Here is a 21,198-nt window from a genome sequence, read left to right on the forward strand (position 1 = left end):
GGCTGGCCTCAAACTCACTCAGATCAGCCTGTGCCACCACACCTGGCCTGTCTTACCAGATCTTAATGGAATAAAAGTAGAGGTCAACATCAAAAGAAATCACACAGATAAATGGAAATTGAAAGATACACTATTGAATGGTCAATGAAATCAGGAAGCACATTTTTTTTATTTAAAAATATTTTTATTCATTTTACTTACCAACTACAGATCCCCCTCTCATCCCTCATCCTGCTTACCCCACCCCCAACCTCCCCCCTGCCCACCCCTCATCCCCTCTGCCAAAAGAGTAAGTTCTCCCATGGGGGGACAGCAAAGCCTGGCACATCCAGTTGAGGCAGGACCCAGCCCTTTCCCCCTGCATCAAGGGTGAGCAAGGCCTCCCAACCATAGGTAATGGGATCCAGAAAGCCAGCTCATGCACCAGGGATAGATCCTGATTCCACTGCCAGAGGATCCTCAAACAGACCAAGCTAAACAACTGTCTCCTGTATGCAGAGGGTCTAGTCCTGTCCCATGCAGGTTCCACAGCTGTTGGTCTAAAGGACATGAGTTCCTATGAGCTTGTTTCAGTTGTCTCTGTAGATTTCCCCATCATGATCTTGACCCCCTTGCTCATATAATCCCTGTGACCTCTCTCTCACTGGACTCCTGGAGCTTGGCCTAGTGCTTGGTTGTGGATCTCTGCATCTGCTTCCACCAGTTACTGGATGAAGGCTCTATGATGACAATTAGGATAGTCACCAATCTGATTACCAGGGAAAGCCGGTACAGGCATCCTCACCACTATTGCTAGTAGTCTAAGCTGGGGTCATCCTTGTGGATTCCTGGGAATTTCCCTAGCACCAGGTTTCTCCCTTACCCCACAATGTCTCCCTCTATCAAGATATCTCTTTCATTGTTCTCCCACTCCGTCCCTCCCCTAGCTTGACCATCCCATTCCCTCAGGTTCTCATCTTCCATCCCCTTAGGTAGGAAAATTTAAAAGTCCTAGAATCAAATGAAAATAAAATCTCAGCTTATCAGAACCTTTGAGACACAGAAAAGGAGATTTCAAGATGAAATTTTATGCTTTCCACAATAAGTATGCAGAGATCTCAAATAAATAACTTAATGATGTCCCTTAACATCTCAAGTAAACAGGGACAATTCAAAGCAGTAGATAAACAAGGAGGACCATGGCAGAAATTAATGAAATGGAGAAGCAAAGAAAAATATAGAGAATCCATGAACTAAAAAGTCGGCTCTCTGAGAAAATAAAGGAGATCTACAAATCCTCAGCCATGCTGGCCAAAAGAGAGGAAACAGTAGACACAAACAATAAACTTAGATGCAGAGGGGGAAATGAAAACAGATGCCAGTGAAATCCAGAGGATCAGTTGAGAATGCTTGGGAAAAAAAAAACAACTTTATTTGAAAAGCTGGGAATTTTAGGGGGAAAAAAACTGGTAAGTTTCTAGACATGTTGTCCTCGCAACACTGAAACAGCAGGATATAAACAACTTCAATGGCTCTGTGGTGAGCAATGAGATTGAACCTGTAGTGGAGTCTCCTGACAGTGGCAAGCCCAGGACCACACCTATCCAGTGCAGGACTCTACCAGATCATCAAAGAGCTAACAGCAGGCTCCTCAAGCCTCCTCAATCTGTCCTGTAAACTAGAAAGATAAAGAACACTGCCAAGTGAATTCTGTGAGCTCCATGACTCTGCGACCAAAACCAAATCAGGCTATCATAAGAAACAAAACAATAAAAAACCTATAGACCCATTTCCTTGATGAACGTAGGTACAAATTATCAATAAATTATTGCAAACTGATTTCAACCATACATTAAAAAAATCATATATCATGATGAAGTTGGTTTAATTTCAGGGATATAAGGACATCAACACATGTACAACAGAAAGTGTAGTAGCACACAGATAGGCACGGGAATAGAGAGAGGAATGATCATCTCAGAAGATGCACAAAAGATGTAGGACAAAGTTCAGCATACCCTTTATGACAAAGAAACTAGGAACAGAAGGAACATACCACACCATACTACAGGGTCTGTATGACTAACCTGTGCCCAGCATTACATTAAATGTACCAAAAGTAAAGCATTTCTCCCAAAAGCAGGCACAAGACAAGAGTGTCCACTCACACCCGTTCTCACTCTGTGTAGCACCTGAAGCCTGAGCTAGAGTAATTAGGCAAAGAAAAGGAGAAATGGGGATTGCAACCAGGAAGGGAAAAAGTCAAATTATCCCTGTTGGCATCGATGTGACCTTATATATTAAAAGACTTTAATGAGCCCACCAGAAACTCTCTAGAATCAAATCAACAAAAATAGCAGTCCTACAAAACTGAGTAGCTTTTCTACATCAATAACAAGCTCGCTAAGAATGAAAATTAGTAAACCCCCTCCCCCCAAAAGCTTCAAAAATACCCAGTAACCAATGAGATGAGGGACCCACACATCGTAGACGGTTTTAAAAGGGGAGTGAGAAGAGGGCTACCCTTATTATTATTTTTTTAGGTCAGTGTCTTCAGCTACCTACTTATTTCCCAGTAAGCCCCGTTTCCTGTACCTTCCACACCGCCTCCCAGTACAGTTATACTGGAAGCCAAGCTCCAAACACCTGAACCCTTGGAGTGCATATTCAAACCCTACCCAAACCACAGCCAAACTCAAGTGCTTGCTACCAAGTGAAAGAGGCCAAGCTGGGAAAGGCTGTTCTGGGCAGTCCCAACTGTGACATTCTGAAAAGACCGAACCAGGGAGAAAGAGAAAGATGAATGCCTGCCAGAGGGGAGGGAAGAGAGAAGGGTGAATGGGAACAGCAGAGGGTTTTTGTTCGTTGGTTTGTTTTTGTTTTGTTTTGCTTTGGTTTAGGACAGACAAGTGATTCTGTATCATATTCCAAAGGCAATATGATAAACATGATAGACTTGTGTCCAAACCCACAGAAGTCTCCTGTAGTGAGCCCTGAAATGAAGGTGACTTTGTATGGTGATGATGTGTTGGTGTTGAGCCATTGATCACAACAAGCACACTGCTGTGGCGTGGGATGTGGTCATTGTTCAGATTCTGAGACAAAGCACATAAGGGAATCCTTGGATGCGCCTTCCATTCAGCTTTTCAGGGAATCTGCAACCGCTCTGTAAATCAAGCTTATTAATTTTTAAAAATGGGTAACTATAAAGGATAGTTTGTTCTCTTGTGAATGTTTTTAACACTGAATTATGTAGTTGTATTGTGGCATTTGTGACAATAGATTTTTAAAAAGACAATAACATCTTAAAGTGAGTAGAAAGAGGGTTATTGAAAAGTAATGTTTGGGGGATTATATATTGAAATAGTATGAATGATTTCAAAATAAACCATATGTGATGTGAATATATACTGTAGTTGGAAACACACACACACACAGAGAGAAAGAGAGAGAGAGAGAGAGAAAGAGAGAGAGAGAGAGAGAGAGAGAGAGAGAGAGAGAGAGAGAGAGAGCGCTCAACAACCAGTAGTAGGCTTAAACATTATCTAGTTGATGCAAAAGAAAACATGTGAATAAGAAAAAGGAATATGCCAGGCAGTGGTGGCGCATACCTTTAACCCCAGCACTCAGGAGGCAGAGCCAGGCAGCTCTCTGTGAGTTCGAGGCCAGCCTGGTCTACAGAGAGAGATCCAGGACAGGCACCAAAACTACACAGAGAAACCCTGTCTAGAAAAACCAAAAAAAAAAAAGGAAAGAAAAAAAGAAAAAGGAATAAAGAGATAAAACAAGCCAAGTAAAGTGAACTGTTTTTAAGAAATGGTAGCAAGTCCTTTGAGCACCCATGTTTTGAAAGGTAGGCTCTATGACCCCTGTCATTGAACCTGGATAGGCTGGTGAGTGCTTTGAACAATGGCTTCTGATGTTAGGAACAAAGGATCTCAGGACATTGACCTTTACAGTGAACGTTTGCTCAAACAGCATGAAGCACAGTTGGGGAATTTCCCACACAGTGGTTACGGATGGAAGAGATACACACAGTACTTCAGTCCGTAGTCCAGGTGAGCCTGCCTTCCAGGGCATCTGTTAAGAATGTGAAGAAGTCCCTCAAAAGTTATCCTCCAAGCTTGCATCTTCAAACTCAGAGTCATCCCCCCGAGGCCCTTGGCAGTGTAGAGGGAAGAAGAGCCACTGTGAACTTTCCTTTTGGATCCCTAGTTCACAGCACCATGAGCACACTGTAGTAGTTACTAGGTACCACAAACCTTTGCAATGATTCATTGCTTAGCAACAGATAGCCAGAACATTGACCATGTCAATAATAGTAATGGAAATTTGATAAACCCTCCCGATTAGGGCAGAAAATAGAAGATGAGTTAAAATGTAGTTTCCAAATATATACTATTTGCAGGAAAAATTCTTTAGATAAAAATGTAGCCATGGAGTCAAAGTAAGTAGTAGGAAAATGTGTTAATTATCACATAGTGGTATGAATATCAGACAAAGTGGATTTCATTGCAAGAAGTATTATTAGCTATAAAGAAAGATATTTGACAATGATAAACTGTCCAATTCATAAAAAATACAAAGCAAAGCCCAAATAACTAATAATTATAAAGCAAAAAAAATTGTTAAAAACTAATAGAAGAAGTGGAAATACCACTGTATTTAGAAATGTTTAAATCATTAGTAACTGACAGAACAGGCAGATAAGAATATGAACAAGTATAAGATATTTAACTAATGTTATCAACAGACTTAAGCTAATTGATATTGATAGAACATTTAACCTGCTGCTGGACTGATGGAATCAGCACAGGGGAGGCTGAGGCTAGAGGATTACAGGTTCAGGCCAGCATATAAAGAAAAGAGGAAAGAGGGGAGGGGAGGAGGGGGAGGGGAGAGAAGAGAGGAACAGGAACAGGAAAAGAAAGAAAAAACACTTAAACAAATAATTTAGAATACACATTCTTTTCTTATATCTATGTACTATTTACCATGATACATTATATGTTGGCTATACAATAAATTTTAATAAAACTTAAAGGATTGAAAACCATAAAGCATACTATATCTAAAATTGGGATTTAATAGGAAATCAATCTAAAATATATCTGGAGAACTTGCTACAGATTTAAGAATTAAGCAATGCATTTCTAACGATGCCTCCAGTAGGGAATAAATCACTAAGGGAAAAAATATCTTAACTCACAGTAATGACATGGAATTAAATACATGGTAGATGGGGTGTGTCTAAAGTGGTGCTTGGGAAAGCTTTTATGGAGTAAAATGCTGTTTGAAAAATTTAGAGGTCAAAAAATGAGGTAACCTAACTAGAATATCAAAGAAGAGTAAATTAAATTCAAAATAAATAGAATAAAAGGATAGATGTGTGTGGAAATTTAAGGTGATAGAATATAGATGTTAACATGTAAAAAAATCAGAAAGTCACCGGGCGGTGGTGGCGCACGCCTTTAATCCCAGCACTCGGGAGGCAGAGGCAGGCGGATCTCTGTGAGTTCGAGGCCAGCCTGGACTACCAAGTGAGATCCAGGAAAGGCGCAAAGCTACACAGAGAAACCCTATCTCGAAAAACCAAAAAAAAAAAAAAAAAAAATCAGAAAGTCAAATTTGGTTCTCCAGAGAGATTAATAACTTTGGAAATTCGCAGCACACAATACAATGGGCAGAGTCCAAAGTATTTATCCTTCAGCCTTTACCAAAACCCTGTCTAGACCAACTGAAGCGCTGTCTTGCATTTATTGAGGGAGTGTAAAGTGGGACATCCAGTTTGGCTATATTTTATAAAGCTAAGCATGCAGCTATGTTTTACACAACAATTCCAGTCCTTAATATTTACCCAAAGAAATGAAAACATTTATTTACTGAGGATACAGATAAGAGAGCTCATGTGGCTTTATTTATATTATCCCCTGGATGATACAGTCTGGGTGTCTGTCCCTCAGTAGGAAAATGGAGAAACAAATTTCAACATAGTCACAGTGTGGAATAAGACAGTGATGATCAAAAGGAACTATGGAAACAGTCAATAATATAGAGCAACTCCAAATTCTTTCATTTTCCAAACATATTTATTTATGGGTATGCATGCTTTACCTTCATGTATGTATGTGCATCACATACTTGCCAGGTATCTTCAGAGGTCAGAAAAGGGCATCAGGTTCCCTGAATCTAGAGTTATAGATGGTTGTGAGTAATCATGTGCAGGTGTTGGTAACCAAATAAAGGTCCTCTGCAAGAGCAGTAAGTGCTCTTAACCGCCGAGCCATCCCTCCAGCCCCTCTAGAGAGTGACTTTACAAACATAATATTTCATTTTTTAAAGGCTCATAGGAAGAGAACACATTGCAACTAGAAAAGTAGAAAAGCCAACCCACAGTGGAAAACGGGAACAATGTAGCTGCTTTGGGTGAGTTAGGAAACTGGCAGAGATTGATGGGAAGGACATAAACAACTTTCTGAGCTTTACAAGGCCGCCTTGTTATCTTAAAAGTGACTCAAACAGGCACAAACTACTTTATAAAACAATGAGTAAAAGAGATAGTGGATGGGTAGAGGAACAGAGGGGCGTTAGAGTGGTACAGGGGTAGTCACTGAAAAAGTTTCCAGTGTGTTGCAGCTTGAACCTTTTTCATATTTAAATTCTAAAAACAGTTTTAAGCCAAAGATTATCTAGGAGGTGGGGGTGAGGACAGATGGAATGGGGGGCGGGGGCAGGGGCGGGGGGGGGGGGCTGCTCCCTTTCCTTCTCTGAGTATCTCACTTTACAGACAGAAGAACGTGCTCCCATAACAATTGAGTAAACACATATTCGGGGAGAGTGGAATTTACAGGATATCTATATTAAGTGGTTCCCAGTCCTTCCAGAATACATCGGAAATGTCCAGGATCCTGAAGGTGCAGGAGGCTCCCTTGCCTAAATTTGCCATGACCTGTTCACGGCTAGTGGCTTATTTAGAAGTGAACTAGAGACCCCCCCCCCCCAAATACTGTAAGCATTTGCTTCCCAAAACACTTGAGATGGAAGACCTCTTGAGAGATAAGGTCTACCAATGGGCTTCTGAAAGGATCTTGTGGTTCTGAAAGAGTTCAAGCAGAGTTGCCTGCAAAGCCTTAGAGAGGGTTCAAGGGAGACCTCCTGAACTATAGCTCCATGAAGTCAGAATCGTTCCCATGCCTCTGTGCTGATGCCCATTTTATCTGAGCATATAGTTCAGCATCTAGCACGAATCAAAGCCCTTGTAAGGATTTGGGGGGCAAATAAATAAATGTATGATAAATCCTTCTATTAAAAAATCCTCAGTGACGCCGGGTGGTGGCGGCGGCGGGTGGCGGCGGCGGCGGCGGCGGCGGCGGCGGTGGCGGCGCACGCCTTTAATCCCAGCACTCGGAAGGCAGAGGCAGGCGGATCTCTGTGAGTTTGAGACCAACCTGGACTACAGAGTGAGTTCCAGGAAAAGGCGCAAAGCTGCACAGAGAAACCCTGTCTCGAAAAACCAAAAAAAAAAAAAAAAAAAAAAAAAAAAAAAAAAAAAAAAAAAAAAAAAAAAAAAAATCCCCAGTGATTTTCAGTTCCGTGGTCCACCCCCATCCATTCTACTCTGGATGGGTAGCAACACTTCCTAGCTAGGCCTTGCTTAAATAAAGAATCTTTGTTATTTCTCTAAATGGTTAGTGTTTCTTCCTAACAAGACACACAAAAAGAGTATCAGTTGCCACTGGGACAGTCACCAGTATTTGTTGAGGAAGCACTGTTAGTCTGGGGCCAGTGCTAGGGCTCTTACCCCGTCATCGGTCCCTACAAGGCTCCCAAACAGGTAAGGCTAAGATGGGACAACCAACGCTCAGCCAAGAGGCTTCACCAAAGGATGTCCTGCCACAAACTGCTTGACTCCCAAACCTGCAAACAAGTAACAGAGCAGTGGAATAGGACACCTAATAAGTTCAGAAAAGTTATTATCAAGATGGGTGGCTTTTCCCCATGTGCATATATGGAGAGGCTTCTCTTGGCAGCCACCTCCTGCAGACCCTGGTGTGTGAGCATGTACAGCAACTGGCCAAACAATTATCAGGAGGAAGGAAACACATCCTCTGTGGCCCCTGGCCTCCCCCTTCCTACCCTCTAGTCAATAAAAGCCCTTCCAAACCTGAAGGCCCTTTCTTCTTCTAGAAGCAACAGTGGCCCCAGAATTATTATTATTATTCCCCTCGGCCAGTTTCTCGGCTGTTTGTTTTTTTTGTTTTGTTTTGTTTAGATACCTCTACAATGAGGATACTCCTGGAGTTTGCAGCTCCGTGCCCTTCCTCAGTGGGCTCTCCAGACTGTTCCTCTTCCCAAGGAAGTTGTTTTTAAACCGCTGGACATCAGCATCCCTGCCCTAATCACAACTATCCCTAAACAACAGCCCAAGAATAGCACGCATGTGAGGATGTGAGGACCACCGTCCTGGGAGGGTGCTTTTCCTAAGGATAAGGGGTGACCTAGAACCTGTCTGCATTACAGCCCACCCTTCCCTCATCAGCGTCCCGCCTCCTCATAGCAAAAACTTCCCATCCAAATAGATCCTTGCTTAGAGCGTAGCTACTGATGAACAGGCCTGATTAAGACAAGCTGTTCCAGGGAGACCCTCATGCCATGATAAACTGGGGCTTCCCTCCAGCCCTGACACGTTGTATCAGTACACAGGCAACTGACGAAAGGCTCCTATGGATGATCTTTTTTAAAGATGAGATACAGCGTAACTTGACCAGCACGAAGATCTGTATGTCCAGCTACAATAACAACTGCCAAGTTCATCCCCATCTTCACTTCTCGATCTCAAAAGATATCGGTGGACATTTGCTCTGGTGTTTGGCCTTGGGTGTCCCTGGGAAGACGTTTGCACCCGGGTTCCTCCCTCCCCACAGCCTCACTAGCATTAGTCCTGGTTTCTCATCTTGAGACTGCTATTCCAACAGGATGAGATGGAATAGATTCTCCAAGTGGTTTTAATTTACACTTCCCTGATGGCTGACGATTTGGGGAACATTTTTTAAAAAAACAGCAACTGCTCACGGGCCATTTGTATTTCTTCTGAGACCTCTCTATTCACTGATCAGTAATTTTATGGTCTTGGTGTTTAATGTGTGCAGTTTTTAATTTATTTTCGACATCACACGCCCTGTCTGGGGGACAGCTGGCAACAACGTTCTCCCGTCTGTAGGCCATTGGCTCGCTCTTCCCCTGTGTCGCAGGAACTTTTCAGTTCAGTCGCCCTGTTTATTGATGCATGGGACTGTGCCCTGCGCGGTTGGGATCCTGTTCAGGAAGCTCTTGTCCTATAACCGCAGGTATACCCCTATGCTTTCCAAAGTTTTGGTGTCTCTGATCTTAGGATAAGAGGCTTGAGCCACTGTGAATTGATTTGTACGCAACGACAGACTCGCTCTGAGTCTACTCTTCTGCAGCTGGGTACCTAGTCTGGCCAGCACCATTTGGTGGATAGATTGTCTGAACAGTTGGAGAACACCGTCTCTTTGGATGAAAAGTGAATAAAACCCAAGAGCCCCAAATATGAGTGACAAGTTTCACACCGACCCGCCACTGTCTCCAGGCAGCTCTGAGGAGCACAGCGGGGTGTGGAGACGGCTGACCGTGAGCCTTCCAGACACAAACCCTTCCTAGCCTCAGCTGTGAGGACTGGTACTAGCTGTGGGCTGCCAGGCAAACATAACACGCTGTACCTGAAAAAAAGCAGGATCGCGTGGGAATGCGGTCAGACCAGCCATGCTCCTGACACTTTCTGTGCCATTAAACAGCTCCTAAGTTAATAACTGCAGTGGTTTATCTCAGTTTCCCCTGCTGCCCTGGGTGCTTAACTCCACGGTCATGTTCATCAGCTTCTGCCAGCAGGCAAGAGGGAGCCTTTATCAGAAAATGTAACGGTCACTTCGGGACTTTATTATGTTGAGTGGCAAGCCACCCTTAAGTGCCCCACACAGCTTCCACAGGGACATTATCTCTTGAGGGCTCTGGAAATGAGTGCCATGGCATTTAGACTTCTATCCATGCCTGCCCCCCACCACCCCCACACATGTTTTTAAGATTTTAATGCTGGGCTGTCTTAAATCACACAAAATGACAATTGATAAGATATGGAGCTGGCTGCCTTCCTCCAACATAGCCTGGCTGAGTTGGGCACCGGCAGCCTCACTCCTGCCTGGTCTCTGCTGGCCTCCTGGTTTCCCTCCGTCCTCCATCAACGCCACCAATTTCATCATCCTGTGTGTTAGCTCAAGATTGGTCATGCTTCACCTTTGTACAGACCCAAAGCCATATGATTCAGGGTCCAGTTCAGGTTTCAGAGGCCAGCAGGAGCCTGGCAGGAACTTTTAATTATCCGGTGGGAGAATCTCTTGTCATTTAAAAGAAACCACTAAAGCTGCTTCTTAGAATGATTCAGGTTGTCCAAGTTTTCTGTCACATGCTGACGGCTAGAAGTTCCAACTGGCCTCTTCAAGAGGACTATGATGTCCCAATTTTCATCTGCAGTACACGCAAGCTGAATAGGAACACTGGTCATTTTCAGTGTTCATATTTCTGATTAGGGGATGCCAGGGGGACTCAGAAGAGAAAGAAATGTCAACTGAAAGAAAAGCTGGTATGGTAGCCGTCCACCCAGAAATGTGCTGTGCTGGGCAAGCTTGCCTGCTCAGCCTTTCCACGGCAGGACATGCTGGCTCATGCCAAAGGAAGAGCTGTTAGAAGACCTGACTCAAACATCCCCAGGTTTCACTTGTAACAATCTCATCATCCCGTTATAACCGTTCCTAAGAAGTGGGCCCGAGGGAGGTTGGGAGTGAAAGGGGAATGTGAATATCAATAAACTTTGTTACATACATGTATGGAAATGTCACAGTGATGCCCATCATTTTATTAGTACATCAATACACACATACAATCTTGACCTGATAAGAGAAGCGGGTGGGGGGGGGGATACTTTATAAAATAAAGCCAAAGATAGGATTACAAGCACTTCTTACCACCAAAAGTTCTGTTCTTTTGCCGTCTCAAGAAGTTCCCAGATCGGGTTGGAGAGATGGCTCAGTGGTTAAGAACACGTGTTGCTCTGGCAGAGGACCTGGGTTTGGTTCACAGTAACCACATGGTGGCTAGCAAACATCTGTGATTGGGGTTCCATAGGATCAGACATCCTTTTCTGACTTCCTTGGGCACTGTGTGCTCATGATACATGCAGGCAGGACACTCATACACATAAATAAAATAAAAATAAGTGACTTTTTAAAGGTTCCCAAGTTACTTACCATGGATACAAAAAAAAAAAAGTCCCAATGAGTTTCAAAAGATCAAACTAGAGGAAGCAAATAGATTATTTTTGAAATCTCTGCCAAATTGTCTTCACAGTTGATTCTTGTTGATCTTAATACCAGTGTGAGCCCAAGGAATGAGAGATGTGACCGATAAGGGCTCAATCAGTTTTATGATCATGAATTCTTGAATGGGCATCTGGAGTCTAAACCTGGATCCAATACCTAGAAATTCCAACTTTGGATAGATAACTAACCTGTCTAAACCTCTGTTTCTCTACCTGTACATTGGCAATAACCAAATTTATAGAGTTCTTATAGAGAAGATCAGATGTATGACCCTTTAGTACTGAGCACTGAGCACTACTCTGGATACTTAGTCATAGTCCCAGAACAGAATGAGCTCTTAACAGCATTGTCTTTGTAGCTGCTATTTATATAAAATTAGTAGAAGTAATTTCAAAGCACCATTAGCATGTAAGATGACGGAGGGCCATCGAGTGTCCTACCTTCTGGCAGACTTTAATTGACTTGTGACGTTTAACTGGCTTGCTTGGCAGTTTTAGAGGGGAAGCATCCTTTACCAGGATCACCTGGCCCTCCCAGGAAACACACATCATAATACCAAACCCTGAAGTCCACAGAAAAGACACGGAGAGCCCCTCGCCGTAGTTAGGCATAATACAACCTGCCAAAGTCGCTCTCACTATGGAAACAAAAGGCCCCAAGAGCCTTGGTCCTTCACGACTGTAGCTCCCCCAGTCGCTGCTTCCTTGAGAGCTCAGTGTTTGCTGGAACACTGCAAGATCGGCTGCCTAATCCATCATCAGGTGCCATTCTAACAATCTAGCAGGAAAAGATACCTGCCCTCCACTTGGTGCCCCTGGGCAGACTCACAGTAATTTATGAGGCAGCAGAGCACTCCTTCCTCACGACTTAATATGCTTAACAGCTAATTACATCTGTGTAGGGATTACACTTTACATTGTCCAGCTTTATGGAAACAAACCCGGGCTTCCTCAGAGTCCCCGAAATGGCTCCTTATCTTGGGGAGGGAGATTGTTATCGGCGCCATATGTTCCAAGGCCTGGCCAGGTTCCCGATGACCCCAGGAAAAGCCTCCTGGGGCCTAATCAGTCTCCAGACCAGAGGGCCTAAAAAGGGTCCCAACCTGAAATGAGGGAAAGAGGTCACAGCCAAGAGGGGGAGGTACTTCCCTGCCTTCTGTCCTCCATAAACCTGTCAGAACGGAGGGTCTGGACCAAGAGGACCACACATCAGCTCTCCTCCCAAGTGGCCACCTCTTCCTAGGCCAACCTTCATGCACCATGGAGCTCCAATATGAAACTCCAAGGGGAGCATGGGACACCTGCAGCCAAATCAAAGTGAAGTCTTTGCCCTTCCAGGGGCTCTGTGGAAGGACTCTGGTAGCCCTTGTGTTGGAAGCAGGGAGCTTTGTCTTCTTGGCTCACAAGTCGGCTACGCCTTTCTACCCAGAAGGAAGTGAGTCGATGTCACCAGCCTCCTTTTGCCGTGTTGGCTGGTGAACCAGCTCACCTCACACATATTTTCTCAAGGTTTGGGAGTTCCCCAGCCTTGGCAGCCACAGAAAGCACTCCTTCCCTTGGATGAGAGCAATTCAGTCAAATAACTTGCCTCAAGAAACTCGTAGGGTGGAGGCAGGGTGCAAAGGGCAGGAAATGTCCCACTGTGTGAGGAGTCTGAGTCTGAGGGACGCGGCCACTGGGGCCTTCCAGGCTGTGACTCACAGGCCCACTTCCCCGCTCTCCCCAGCCTGGATTCCAGCTCTTGGCCAGGGTGTCTCAGCTGCTCTTCCTGTCTCCATTCCACCCTGACCCCTAAACAAAGCCAAAGTCTGGAGTCCACTGTGAAGACTCAAGTGCTGTGTACATACTTGGGCGTCATGTGGGGAAGCAGCTATTTTGAAACCAAACCCTGACTTCCCTGCTCTCAGAAGAACTGCATGCACTCTTCCAAGCATGCACTTTGACCGTTTGAGGTGGAAACCTTGGTTATCGGGCACGGAGAAATGACAGGTAGACTTGGCACATTTCTTTTCTTTGATGTGTTCATTGAGTGCTTATTATGCATGAAGCCCTGTAGTGAACAGTTTAAATGCATTTGTCCCTCCTTTGAGCCTTACAGCAGCCTTCGGAGGTGTGCGCGACTATTACCCCCACTTTATGAATGAGAGAACTGGGGCTAAGAGAATGTGCACATGACTACATAACTAGTGAACCATGGGGCCGGGATGCAAACACAGGTCTGTCTTCCTCAAGGTAGATTCTTGGTCTCTGAGACGCTGTGCTAAAAGGCAGCTTGGAGGTCTCCGAATCCAACTCTTACTCTTACCTCTTCTCCACCAGCTTTACTGAGCAGTCACCTTTTACTCCAGGGAGTGGAGGATCTGAAAGGCACAAAGGGAAACGCATGTGATGAGGGGTCAGATGGCCCAGGTGCTGCCTGTGTCGTGGTTTCTGTTTTCTGACTTTGCTGTTTGAGAAGACAAAAGAAAGGCTAGACGGGATCCTAGAATCCCTTCATTTATTAAAAGAGGGTCCCCGCATGGCCTTCCAATCCTCTCTGGTCTCTCTCTAGTTTCTCAGTCATTCATTACATTCCAAGGCCCCGATAGCCCTCTCTGCCTTTGGGCCTCCTGCAGCTCTTATTAATTCTTCAATGTGGTTACAGTTATTGAGTGTCACAGTCCAAGTGTATCTAATCAGCTTGGAGACAGCAAGACAACTCCTGCCTTGCTCTGCATGCCCATCTGGTTACATAGTGTGGTGGTTTGAAGGTGGCCCCCCAGGCTCCTGTGTTGGAACATGTGGCCCCAGCTGGTGGCTCAGTTTTGGAAGACGGTAGATCCTTTAGAAGGCAGAGCTTAGTTGGAGGAAATGAGACCCCAGGGGTCAGCCTATGGACTTACAGCCTGGTTCAGCTTCTGTCCTTCTCTCTCCCTCCTGCTCCGCCAAGATGGGAACAAGCAACACCATACTCTTCTACAGTAGCCATGTTGTTCCCATCACCATGCCATGACGGACCCTTCACCCATGAGCAAAGACAAGTCATTCCTCCCTTAAGTCGTCAAATATTTTTGTCACCGAAATGGGGAAAAGTAACTAATACACGTAGCATAATACACTCCCTTGGAAAAGCCATGACAGCCTTATCCTAAATACAATGAACAAAAGCCTCTCTAAAGATTTCTTGTATTTGCTAGTGCCAAGGAGAGCAGATTGAAATGACAAAAAATCAACTTGATGACGGCCATTTGGCTCCAATTGTATTCGCCAAAGGACCGATTCTATCACTGATGCCTGTAGATACTGGTTGAGTGCCTAGTATTGTCACACACTGAGTGAGGTGGCAGAGAGAAAACCCCAATCATAACAGGCAAAAGCATTCCATCCTGGTAGAAATGCTGCAGCCCTGTCTGAAGACTTGGCAGTCCTTCTGGCTGCTGGTTTAAATGTTTCAATATTTGGGCACTGGGGCATACTTTCAAGATGTGTCAGGAACCACATAAGCCTGCATTTGGCATTTCTGGCAACCAGTAAAAAAAAAATCAACCTTTAATACTGATGTGATTAGTTTGAATTTTTCAAAGAGTTTTTAAATTAATGAATAATACCTATTACAATATTATGCTGAAATTATGTTCCAGTGACTCATTAAAATGATTAAATATATTTATAGGAGATTTAAGTCCCTTCCCTCATCTTTTGAGAAACCACTTCTGTTATAAGATTGTGCCGTGAAAAAGAATGGTAATTCAGTCCCCCTTGAACACCTCACAAAACCTTCCTGAGGACTAGCTTTCATTACTCCAGAAAGGTGCTGTGCATGCTTCCCAGAGAGGGAAACAACCAATAGCCATACCCAATTATGGTGCCTGTAAACAACAACAGCATGAGCTGGGCTGTGGTGGTACACGCCTTTAGTCCCAGCACTTGGGAGACAGAGCCAGGTGGATCTCTGTGAGTTCAAGGCCAGCCTGGGCTACAGATTGAGTTCCAGGACAGGCACCAAAACTACACAGAGGAAACCCTGTCTTGGAAAAAAAACAAAACAAAAACATCACCAACAATAACAACAACAGCATGACATTGCACCAATAAGGGTGTGGCAGTAGCATGCATGTCTTGGTAGCAACCAAGAGCTCTCTAATTGGACTTAAGGTCCACAGAACAAGACAGAAATCATGCCTGGTACTGGAAACCTAGCCAACTACTTGGGGCTAGAGAAGTCATGGGACCTTGGAAAAGAACCTACAGCCACCACTTCACTAAATCATCATGATTCCTAACTACATTCCAAATATTTATCCTTATAACCATAGGTAAGTATAGGTTTCACACCTTATCAAAAAACCAGCTCCTTGTAACAGATGGAGACGGTTACAGAAAACCACAATTGATCAAAATGCAGGAAACAGGTGGGTGTGTGGGGCCTAGCCCCAACTGATACATTTACAACACAGCCCCTGCACCTAAGGCTTGGGAATCATATCGGAAGAGGGAGCAGAAAGATTGAAAGAGCTCTGAAGTTTGCTGTGAGATTGCGTCTCCAAGAAATGTCAGATACGTCCACCCATGAAGTCTTATTAACATACTGTCTGAACAAGGATGTCACCAATAGACATGCTAATGTGGTGCACAGACACACATGTAGGCAAAACACCCTACATATAAAATTAGAACATAGAAAAAGGAATATAAGAATATCTAACCTTTCCTAGTTGGCATACAAAGCAATGGGTTTGTTATACATGTTCCCGTGTATATGCTGTGAACTTGGCTCATATTCTACCCCCCATTGCCTTCTTATGTTTGTAGTTGGAAGTTTTCCTGTGTCCTGCCCGGTCCCACCCACAGCTGCTCAGACCCAAGTAAACACATAGAGGCTTATATTAATTATGAACTGGACGGCCTATGGCTTAAGCTTCTTGCTTATAACTTAACCCATTTCTATTCATCTATAAGTTGCCACATGGCCGTGGCATTACGGGTCTGCTAGCATCTTGCTGCTCCTTAAGCAGTAGCTGGTGTCTCCCTTTATTCTCTTTTTCCTTTCACTATCTCTCTTGGATTTTCCCACCTGGCTCCATCCTGCCCTGCCATAGGCCAATGCAGCGTTATTTATCAACCACTCAGAGCAACACATATACACAGCATATGGAAAGACATCCCACAGCACATGCTCACTCCCCTTTCTCTAGAACACCTTTCCTCCTCTCAAACAGTGCCCCTTCTACTCTCATATCTTAGGTTGTATTTTTAAATCTAGATCCTGCATATGAGAGTAAAACATGCAATTTATCCCTCTGTGTCTAGATTATGTTTCTTAACATGATGATCTCCATTTTCCTGCAAATGACAACATCATTCCTATCAGATAACTTCCACCCATTAGTACTGCCCTGCAGGCTTTATGGGGATCCCATCTAACCTCACTCAAAAGTTTAGGCTCAAAGTGGTGAAGTAATTTATTTAAGGCCACACATCTAGTGAGCAGCACACAGCCTTCCTTGGATGGTAGATGTTTGTTACAATACTGAGCTGAGCGTTCATGCTTGGTCACACCCCAGTGGATTTATCTTACAGATAAAGCCAACTTAAAGACAGTGGTGTTGAAGCCAACACATACTAACAAGATACTTCATGGTACCGGTCATCTTAACACATATATTTCAATGGTTAGTTGATTCATCATTATAGGATAAGTCAGCTTGCCATTTTCCATCAAGAGCAAAGATCCCATCCTGGTTATTCATTTGTTCCTGAGGTCTTCAGTAGTCTGGATTCCTAGCATGACTTTGCCTACTGAGGTTTAAATCTTTAACTGCCAATCTTCATTTGTAACCTGATGATATACATACCCAATGCAAGGGCTCATTGCCAGGATTCAATGAGCTCATATGTGAGACTCAATTCCTGGCATGTGGTCAGTGATCAATATTAGTTCTCTGCCTTTGGAACTGCTCAAGTCTGAGTGACTGCATATCTGCTTACATGTCTATGAAATAAACATAATGGAAGTTAAATCCATAATCCACAGTTATCCAACAATTCCGTTACATCATGGTTAAATTTTCTCTAGCATATATGCCCACTCAAAGTTAATACTAAGTAGTTATTACATTTATATTAGTTTATTTTCTGTGCACATGTGTGCCATGGCATAGGTGTGGAGGTCAGTTTGTGAGAGTTCTTTCTCTCCTTCCAACATGTGGCCCCAGGGATGGAATTCAAGGTCATCAGCTTCACCTTCTGGGTAATCACATTGGCCCCTTTGCTGTAACTTTTCATGTGAGCATTATTAACAAATTCTGTAAGATCTTATTTAGGATTGGACTCTGGCAGAACACCTTTATCTTGATCTTCTGAGCTCTTTGCTGGTACAAAAGGCTACAGGCACAGACACTGGGCAGAGTGCTAACATTTGATAATGAATTGAGTGGTAAGAGCATTCTTTATTTCTCTCTCTCTCTCTCTCTCTCTCTCTCTCACACACACACACATACACACACACACACACACACACACACACACACACACACACACACACTCACAGATCTTCAAGGTAATTTGCCCAACCACATCAGACAGGATAGATATGCATGATCTATAACACTTGGACTGAAGGAAAATTCAAGTCCACCATGGACCCCAGGTGCCTACTGCCTAAAGGGCTTCCAAAGCAATGTATACAGAAATGTACTCCATTTGGTGAGACAGATGCACACAGGGAATGTTGCATGCTCCCTGATAATACTTGGAAGCAACGAAGGAGAAACTACTGTATGAGACCTTTTCTATTGAATTGCCAGCAAAATGACTGACAGCAGTGGAATCTATTTTCTCTATAGTCCGGGTTTTCATCATCTGGAAAGGTTGGGAATGCAGAACAGCATATGAAAGTCCTTATCCTAACATCAACAATTCCTACTGTGCTGCGACTCTGCCAGGGTGGAAATTCTTACAGTGTCATCTTGCCTTACACGTGTAACGCAAATTTGCAACAGAAGGTGAACCGGGCGAAAGGAAACCCAGTGTTCTCAGTCTTTAGTGAGAAATTTCTTACCTTGTGTCTCCTGACTCTAACATCAGTTAAGGGCAGCTGCAATGACTGAGTTACAACCCCTAAGAAAACCCTGAACTCAATCCAAAATGAGAACAAAGAATGAGGGAGCCGAAGGTGAGACACACAGACACACAGAGAGTTCTAGAATAAAACTGGAGTTCTCTCTGTGGTGCTGTGAACAGCCCTTAACTCATGCAACCAAAGAAACAATGTGGACCCCTACCTGCAGAGTGTCTGTACAGTCAGTCCTCTACCTGCAGAGTGTCTGTCTGCACAGTCAGTCCTCTACCTGCAGAGTGTCTGTCTGTACAGTCGGCCCTCTACCTGTAGAGTGTCTGTCTGCACAGTAGGTCCTCTACCTGTAGAGTGTCTGTACAGTCAATCCTCTACCTGTAGAATGTCTGTCTGTACAGTTGGTCCTCTACCCGTAGAGTGTCTGTCTGCACAGTCGGTTCCTCTCCCTGTAAGATGTCTGTCTGCACAGTCGGTCCTTGGTAAACACTGTGGAAACCATTCATTCTGGTCCCTCTCTGTATCCTGCTCTGGCCTGTCCTTCTGATCTATACTGTGATGTTAGGGTACTATGGTGGCTAGCCTTCCCAACTTGATGGAATTTAGAATCACCTAGGTGACCAACCTCAAGGAAAGGTCTAACTAGAGAGGGACCCATCTTGAGTGTGAGCAGCACCATCCATGAGGTCCCAGACTGAATAAGAAGGAGAAAATGAGCTGAGCACCAGCATTCATCCCTCTCTGCTTCCTGACTGCAGAGCCATGTGACCAGCTGCCTCATGTTCCCACTTCCATGACTTCCCCTTCATGATGGCTGCGTCATCAAACCCTGACCCAAGCACACTTCCTCCCCTAACTTACTTCTTTCCGGGTGTTTTGTCACAGCAGTGTGTAAGATAACTGATACAAGAGGCTGTGACTTTAACAAGTTAGTAAACGCTTGCAAAGACTGTCTGGTGCACTGTAAGCCTTGTGTAGGTAGAGTCGGATATGAGCAAGCCAGCCAAAGACTGCTCATTTCAAGTTTAATGTTAAGGGCTGAGTTTGGAGTCCCTTTTATTTTGACGAGGGGGGCCTTGTTTTTCATAAATATATGCTACAGGATGCTATCGACCAGTGTCCTTGTGAACCTGGGAAATACTATGGGTTATTATTGCATTTCTTTGATCTAGCCTTGTCTTGGCTTCCCTTTGATCTAGCCTTGTACTTGGGTTTTCATTCCCAGTTATATTTTCTCCATGGTATGTGGAATGTCTCCAATCCTCTTTATCAGGATACGATATTTTAGCTTATAAAGAGTTCCCACTCAAGGCACCAGGATCCTACCGTCCCTCTGCTGGCTGACCCAGTTCAGAGGACTCCTGAGGTATGGTCTCTGTCTCATGTCCTGTGAACTGCACACAGCCCCAGATTCAACATTGTAAGGGAATCTTCAACTGAAAAATCCTGCCCACCTTCCTGAATTCATTCCCCTACTGTGGTTTACTAACTCTTAAAGTTCATGTGTTAAAAACAATGAATAAATAGCACCCAGTCCCCCCAAAATCACATAGTGATGATAATTGGAGGTGAGACCTTCAGAAGCATTTGGGATTAGATGAAATCATGGACTTGGGCTCCCAGATGGCATTAATGGATTAGCAGGAGGTGGAAGAAATGAGTGGGCTAGCCTCTTCGCTTTCCCTTGCCTGTGATACACCTCCATGGCCTTATCGCGCAGCAACAAGGCCATCCCCAGAAGGCAGCACTTTGGTATTCGGCTTTCCAGCTCCTGCATCATGAACAAAGTAAATGCCTCTTGTAAACTATGATGTCCGTGGGATTCAGCTGTAGTAACAGAAGAGAGATGGGAGGTTGTCTGACATGTCAGCTACTAGCAAAAGGGAAAAGACAGTAAAATTGGAGGAAAACTAGAGAAGAGGCCAGTTTTCTTCTTCTCTACCCCTTTTCCTTGGCAAGGTGTCTAGAATCTGAGAAATCACACAAATAATACATGTAAGAGGACACTGTCACCATCAAGTTCACCCAGCCAGTGTTATAAAGTACTTTTTATAAAAACAAAACAAAACAAAACAAAAAAACAAGTTGGAATAAAACATTAAGATACATATTATCTCTGTATTGCTTTATATTTAAACTTCAAAGACAAACACAGTGAAACTGCTAAGGTTGATGTTTTTGAGGTACTGAGAAGTTAAAAGTTCCATACTGTAGAGGAAAATCTCAGAAATAACTCAGTGTCTTCTAAGGACATTTACCTGATGTTGGTGACAGTTTACTGCAGCCTTTGTGTTATCAGTAGTTCTGACGTGAACACTTTCTCCCTACTCCATACCCTTATCTCCGAGTCAGGCTTCTCCTGGCTTGGTAACGGTGTGTCTACCACGTCAGCTCCAGAGCTTCAGGCCAACCTGCTTGGGAAAGAGCTCCCGCTGCTCCTCCCAGATTCCACCACTTTCAAAAACAGTGTAAACCATCTTATTTCACCTTGTTAATTTCTTTATCATGTAGGAAGATTCTTCAACTTTTCCCAGAATTGGACTTCAAGTTGCTTTAAAAAAAAATTCTACAAATTTTTGCTTGTGTTTACCTCCGTTACATGGAGGAGATTCATTTAAAAGTGCAGTTTTTGTGTGTGTGTGTGTGTGTGTGTGTGTGTGTGTGTGTGTGTGTGTGTAGGTGTATACCATTTGTGTCGGTTCAAGTGTCCTCAGAGGCCAGAAGCCGTCATGTCTCTATCTAGGAGCTGAAGTCATTAGGCATGGGTGCTATGTTA

The sequence above is a fragment of the Peromyscus californicus genome, unplaced genomic scaffold (assembly GCF_007827085.1).
Source record: "Peromyscus californicus insignis strain IS unplaced genomic scaffold, ASM782708v3 Scaffold_13__1_contigs__length_99412109, whole genome shotgun sequence".
Classification (NCBI taxonomy): domain Eukaryota; kingdom Metazoa; phylum Chordata; class Mammalia; order Rodentia; family Cricetidae; genus Peromyscus; species Peromyscus californicus.